At 40.0% G+C, this 7,500-nt stretch overlaps 1 protein-coding gene across 1 annotated transcript in view; it reads left to right on the forward strand.

Moving 5' to 3' along the window:
• Window positions 1-1,030: 1,030 nt before the first annotated feature.
• Window positions 1,031-7,500, forward strand: part of LOC125039246 (inactive tyrosine-protein kinase transmembrane receptor ROR1-like) — a 263,821-nt gene continuing 257,351 nt past the window's right edge. Inside the window, exon 1 of the mRNA XM_047633051.1 lies at window positions 1,031-1,146. The gene's annotated coding sequence lies outside the window, so the exon portion shown is untranslated. The remainder of the gene's footprint in view (window positions 1,147-7,500) is intronic.

Raw genomic sequence — 7,500 nt, forward strand, 5'->3', positions numbered from 1 at the left:
TTGCTTTTTCGCTTTTCTTTTTTCTTTTTTTCTTTTTTACCTCTTGTTTTTGAGTCTTGGAAGAGTATGGGTTTACACTGAAGGTCGATCACTGATTTGATCAGATGAAAGGATTCCGTTCCATTTATGTTATCAGCTAATGTCACATTGTAATGTTTGTGCTGCCGGCGCTACTGACGCTCTGTGTTTTGAGGTTTTCTCCCTGTATTTATTTACCAACTGATTTTTGGATTTGCATAATTTCAGCCCGCTGCCTGTTATCTGATTTCAGGACTAAACTATATTATATGTTATCAAATCACCTTTTTTCTCGCTAGTTTACCGTGCAACACAAATTTATATTCCCAAACACGCTTAGTACCTCCGTTTCCTTGTTTATCAACTTAATCTACTTCGTTCTATCTCCTCCATCGCCCAGCGGTAGAGCATAATAACACCGTACTGATGCTTAGCTCGTAATGTCCATTATGTTATCTACCATAATGTTCATCATTTAAAGTTTATTTCATGCGTTCGATCATTGGAACGATGAGTGATGCATGGAAACCGGTAGAAAAAAAGTTGTTCCTTGTCTTCTCATGAGATTATTTTCTTCTTCATTTACATATTGGATTACGCCCAACGCTAAACATTTAATTTTCGAGCAATTTACGATTAGCTTTGGCAGTCGTCCCCGCAAGACTTGGCTGAAAGATTTTGGAATAATCGACACTAACCTCTTATGATAATAAACATGCATCAGCGAGGGGATGGGCGGCCACTCGTACAACACTGGCATATACTGTGATATATCTATGCCGTTGACACAACGGCATTTCCTAAGCATAAAACACACCCAGAAATTTTATCCTAGCATATGAGGTAATTGTCTTGTAATGCGTTAAAGAGAGAAAGCAAGCATTTTTCTCTGGTGCCTGCCTGGCATGAGCTTGAATTTCCTCCCTGCTTGCAATTTTCTACGAATGACAATCTTGAGTTGCCATTCGGAGAAGGTATGTCTGAACGCCGTGGCCATCTTAAGGGCCGAGTGGCAACCCCGCGAGTGGCCGAGCCGGGCACGGGGAGCAGGTCGCGGTCTTGGCGAGAGGCAGTGTTGTTTGGGACAGTGACGCGTTAGGATGTAGGCGTTGGAGCTCTGATCATAGTGTAAGCGTGGCGGCCGGACTTTGGCGTTGAGTTGAATGATGTTGACATCTTTCGTTTTCAATACATAAAGATAAGACCATATGGTGGTGATAGAAAACTGAATTCAGTATAAAAGATCATTCAAAACAAAGTGATGAGCGTAAACGCGATTTTCCTGACGAGAAAATACGTCTGGGGAAATTGCGAGGTACTTTTCGACAGGTTTACAGTGATTTTGCCTTCAGCTTTACCGTGTGGAGTAAGCTTTATTTTAGGTTGAGAATTGCACACAGCCAAGTATAAAGTTCCGTATGGATAACGGTTTTATTTTCCGAGATGAGGGGTTCATTTAGGATTCTGTGGGCGCAGAGAGGCCGCACCATTTCAAGAAAGCAGTAGGTAGCTTACGGCAGGTAATTCTTCTTCCAGTTTACGAGCGAAATGCATGCGGGCGGTATTTCACATGGTAAATGATTCCCTGCTTCTTTACTAGACGGGAGCCAGACAACCATGTGTATTTATCCACGTATTACCTCGCAATTACAAAGCTCGGGAGTCGGCAGGGTAAGTTTTCCAAAGTAAATCACGCTTGGCACGGTGATGTTTTTCAAAGGGGGATCCTGGGCTCGGGTTCACCTCTACCCACGACGTTTATCGAGAAAAAATATTGGCCGTGATGACAAATACACGAGCTGGAATGTTGCAGATAATTTACACGCCATGTTGTTCTTGGGTGCTTGCAGTTTCGGAACTCGTACGTCTTTGGCCGCTCTGTGATTTTTCTTTTTCTTTTTGTTCATTCGCTTGCCTTTGATCTTGCTTTCTGTTTAGATTTTATATATTTTAGAAGAAAGACAGTAGTTCGTTTCTTTGTCGATCACGAGTTTATTTTTTCCTTGTTTTATGATGGTCCATTTCGATTTTGGTTTTCATTTTTGTTTGTTCTTTCTTAAGCCTTTATTATTTTTAGGATTGTCGTCTGACATAGCTATCATTATATATTTTTTTAAATTTTTATTTCGTCATAGTATCAGTCGTAACATTGTTCATCGCTATCACTATTTTATGATAAACACATCACCACCATTATCATCACCATCATCATTATTATTATTATCATTTTCATCATTATTCCCACTTCCGAATATCGATGTCCCATTAAACCGCTCTTTATTAGCTGTATAGTTTTGTTTTTAATTCAGTCTGCATTATAGGGGACATCAGCAGGGGCAATGGAAACTAAAAAATAATAAGAAATGATAAAAGGGATTACTTTCAGCCGCATCAGTGAATGGAAGTAGTTCTTATTGGGCTCAAGTGATCAGTAGGGTTTTTGTTTTCCATTTCTTTCTTTCTTTTTTTGTCAATCCTGGACTGGTGTTTCCGTGGGGAATGTGAACTGTGTTGGGGCAGTTATAATGCATGGTGTTGTAGCTGGCGCATTTTGCTGATGTTGCTCAGGTGGTGTTGACTCAGCAGCTTTGTGTTAAAGGCGAGGGTGATGACTGAATGGTAACGTATACGAGACGCTGGTGACGATCGTGCGGCGGCGGAGCTGGATTTGCGGTCGACGTGAGGAAGGGATGATGCGAGTGACATTGTACGAACTGTAGTGGGACGTGAAGAAGGGATTGTTACTCGAGCGAACGTGATAGTGGGATGAGGCTCACGGCGGTGTGTGTGTGTGTGTGTGTGTGTGTGTGTGTGTGTGTGTGTGTGTGTGTGTGTGTGTGTGTGTGTGTGTGTGTGTGTGTGTGTGTGTGTTTGAGAGAGAGAGATATTGTATGTATATCTGTGTTTGTTGGTATAATACATCATCAGCTGCCTGAATATGCTGGCAGAAAGCGAGGTGTGTCATGTTATGACGGAGAATACGGTAAAGTTCAGCATTATTTCTAGTCGCGAGGAAAGCGTAGTGGCACCACGCATCATTCGATGTCCAAATGCACCTCTGTGATGAATGTAGACAAAGCTCGGCAATGAATGTAGACGAAGCTTAACATTCACCTTAATCGACCTTAATCTGTGCAATGAACTTGACCTATTAATGACACGAGACATACCTCGCGGGCGTGGACTCGCCTTCGCGGGGGGTGGGGGAGAGGCGGAAACTGGGCCGTGTGTGAGCGGATGCAGGCTGTTGCAGGCGACACACCCGCGCCAAGACCGTGACGGGGATGGAAGAGGCGTTAAGGAGCCTCTCCAGCATCTGCGAAGGAAAGGTGTTGGGAGACGAGCGCCGGATGAGCGAGGGTGCCAACGACGAGGCAGCGAGCGAGGCAGCCGTGTGTTCAGCGGGTGTGGGTGACTCAAATTAACCAATAGAATATGGAGTCACGCCCCTCTGCTGCACCCATCCATCCCCCTGCACGTAGCCTGGCCCGCTCTGTTGCTGCTCCTTCTGCTGCACAGTTCAACCCACCGACTGTCCAGCACATTCAAAATGCACACGTAATCTCAGCTTTATGTAGTTTACAACAAACTCATACAGTTAAGTGGCGCTCGTACATCTGAGAGATGTTTATCACACAGATAATAATTCATAAATATAGTTGTTAGGACCGAGCTGTCTGTTGCGCGAGGGAATCAGGAAATTAGCAAAGCCACCCACTAGTTCAAACATTAATGAGCAAAAATGGCCTCCCACCGGAAGAAATAAATTACGTTGCGCATATAAATCCATTGTTACAATCTGGTGGCCATCGTACGAAGAGCGGGTGGCAGGGAGGGGGAGGAAGAATAGGAGGGGGAGGAGGAGAGGGGTAAGGAACGGGGCAGGGCCTGGGGGTTTGGCCAAAGCTCTATAGAGGAGAACGGGGCTAGGACGGGGCGGGGAGGGGGTGTCAGGACGTCACGGTAGCCTGACCATGAAATCACCACGTGCTCGGGCTTCGCCTCTTATCCTGTGCTGAACAAACACCTTCAGGAGGGCAGCCATGCGTCAAGTCACGGCTGTCGTCGATGGGCCTTGATTTATGCGCATATCGCCTTATCATTCCTTCTCTTTGTGTCACTACGGTTATGGTGCTTAATTGCTGTGGGGATTCTCATCGACGTCATAGCAGTTTATGGTGTTATTATCATTATTACTATTGTTGCTCATTATTATTGTTTTCTTTTTATCATTTTCATTATTATTAGTGGCTTTATAATATAGCCATTTGTATTATTATTATGATTTGTGTTAATATTGATTATATATATGTATATATATATAATATATGTTTTTGGGTGTTTTATATTGTTATGTTTTGTTGTTACTATCTTATTAATGTTATCATCATCATCATTATTATTATTATTATTATTATTATTATTATTATTATTATTATTATTATTATTATTATTGCTCTCATTATTATTATTATCTTGAACTTTTAGTTGTATCATCATCATCAGCATTATTATTATTATTGCTATTGTTGTTATTATTTTTGTTGTCGTTGCTGTTGCTGTTACTACTCCAACTTCTACTACTATTACTCTACTTTTACTACAATATTACTTTCATTGTCATCATTATCATCACCTCATCATCATATTGTTATTATTAGTGGGATTAGTATTGACGTTATTGCTGTTATTATTATTATTATTATTATCATTATTATTATTATTATTGTCATTGTTATTAGTATTATTGTTATTATTATTATTATTAATTATTATTATTATTATTATTGTTGTTGTTATTTAATTTTATAATTATTATTATTATTATTATTTGATTTTATAATTATTATTATTAATATTTAATTTTATAATTATTATTATTATTCAATTTTATTATTATTATTATTATTTAATTTTATTATTATTATTATTATTATTATTGTTGTTGTTGTTGTTATCATTATCATTATTACGGTCCTATTATTGCTGTTCTTCTTGTCATTAACATTATCTCTATTGTTTGTACTATTACCGTCATATTTTTATCATACATATCACTTGCGTTATCATTATTGTTTGTTAGATACGATGATTTTTCATATATTATGCTTTTTCATCATTTTATTGTTTTTAAAATAATCACCACACCATCATCATCATCATCATCATCATCATCATCATAATTATCATCATCATCATCATCATCGTCGTCATCATCATCATCATCATCATCATCATCATCATCATCATCATCATCATCATCATCATCATCATCATCATCATCATCATCATCATCATCATCATCATAATAATTATCATCATCATCATCACCATCATCATCATCATCACCACAACCGTAGTCACCGCCGCATTCACCATCCTTTGTTGCCATAGTATCCCTCTCTATTGTAATGTCGGTATCATTACGGTCTTCAATGCCATTAGTGCTGTGGTACTCGTAATAGATGTATAATTAGTATTGTAATTGATATGATGTTATTTGTTGTTATCCCATTTGCCATTACTATAATCGAATAATCATGCTAATGTGGATCACGAAGTTCATCATGTCGATGATAAATATATAAACCCCGGTGGGCACAGTTCGATTTCAATCTTCAACAAGTATATATACGAGCATTGCATCGGTGCATTTATGATTGTATCTGGACGCGTGTGTGTCGAAAATACGCCTGTGATGATGTAAATAATATAAGGACACCAATATTCAGTTAAAGACATGTTCATGATCATTTTAAAGACAAACATATTTTGCTGAGCTGTACGTTTATGATAACATTAGTAATGAAGGACATTCACTTGGATAATATGTTCGTGATGACTTTATAAAGAACAAGCGCGTTGAAACGTACGTTCGTGATAACATTAGTAATTTAAAAGGTACGTTCACGATAACATAAGTTAAGACATTCTGTTTAAAAGTACGGTCGAGATGATTTTCTTAAGAACAAATAAGAAAATTGTAAAGAAATTTGTAAAGAAACACGTCCGGATAAAAATACGTTAGTGATGATATTCAATTAAGGATACGTTCATGATATCTTTTAAGACAAACAGATTCAGTTAAAAAGTGCGTTCATATCTTTAAGACAAACATTAATTTTATCTAAGTATGTTCATGATATTTTTAAGACAAACAGATTCAGTTAAAATACGTTCAAATCTTAAAGACAAACACATTCATTTAAAAAAGTATGTTCATGATATCTTTAAGACAAACACATCAGTTAAAAAATACGTTCATGATAATCTTTAAGACCAACAGATTCATTTAAAAATGACGTTCATAACATTATTAAAAACAATCGCATTCCTTCACACAGACACACATGAACAGACACATAAACTTTCGTACGTAACAGAAACCCACACGCGACCAGAGAATCCCGGAAGAGGGCGAGAGGTAACTTAGGCCTGCGATCGCGCCTCCCACCCACCGAGCGAGTTAATACGCCTTTTGTCCATGTCCAGGTTTAATTAGCAAGTCATAAACCACGATCGCGCGAACCAGCGTGTTCCTATCCCTTCTCCCCCCTCCCCCCATCTCTCTCTCTCTCTCTCTCTCTCTCTCTCTCTCTCTCTCTCTCTCTCTCTCTCTCTCTCTCTCTCTCTCTCTCTCTCTCTCTCTCTCTCTCTCTCTCTACCCCTCTCTCGCCGCCCACTCCCTTGACACCCAAAAACCCCTATGTAATAAAATTTTATGGTTGGATTAAAGTTCATGGTTTAATACGCGGCAAGGGCGAATGTGGCGGGCTCGAAGATGGGTAATTAATGTCACTTTACTCGTTAGTGATAGTTAGGACGATTGTTAACCGGGGGAAAAGGATGGTCGCCCAACTCATCTCTCTCGAGGGAACATTCCGTGGCCCTTAGGGGTCACGTGGGTCGTTCATGCCTATGGCGGGGCTTCCAGCTGACCTGGAGGGCGGGGGGGGGGGGGGGGGGGGGGGGGGCATTAGCCACTTGAGATTTCGTGTATGGAATGGACTCTGTGGTAGTTCGCAGTGTATGCGTTTGTTTGTTTGTTTGTATATCTGTTTTGCGTGTGTTTGCTTTTGTGGCAATGAATGGATTTGACAATTAAGTTTATAGTATAATTTTAATCTCGATTTTACGATATAACAGGCAATCTTTATGATATGCGATGCACTTCTAGACAAGCAGAGTCGGCCAAACGAGAAGGAGAAGTAAATGACTTTCATGCGAAGTGGGAGTTTAGTTTATAAAGGGCTGGGTCCGTGGGAAGGAGTCGGGGCGGGCAAGACGCACGTTGCGAGGGAATGTCAGGCATGCGTAATTCTCACTTACACTCTGAGGTGTGGCTATACAGTTATACAGGATTTTTTCTCGTGTGCCTGTGTATAGAGGTGTATTAAAATGTCTGCTTGATGGGCTCCCTTATGGCGGTAGCTCAGAGCATGTTCCTCCTAGTGTGCTACGGTTCCCACGCTAGGGACTGCA

Source organism: Penaeus chinensis, chromosome 3 (assembly GCF_019202785.1).
Source record: "Penaeus chinensis breed Huanghai No. 1 chromosome 3, ASM1920278v2, whole genome shotgun sequence".
In the NCBI taxonomy this organism is placed as follows: Eukaryota; Metazoa; Arthropoda; class Malacostraca; order Decapoda; family Penaeidae; genus Penaeus; species Penaeus chinensis.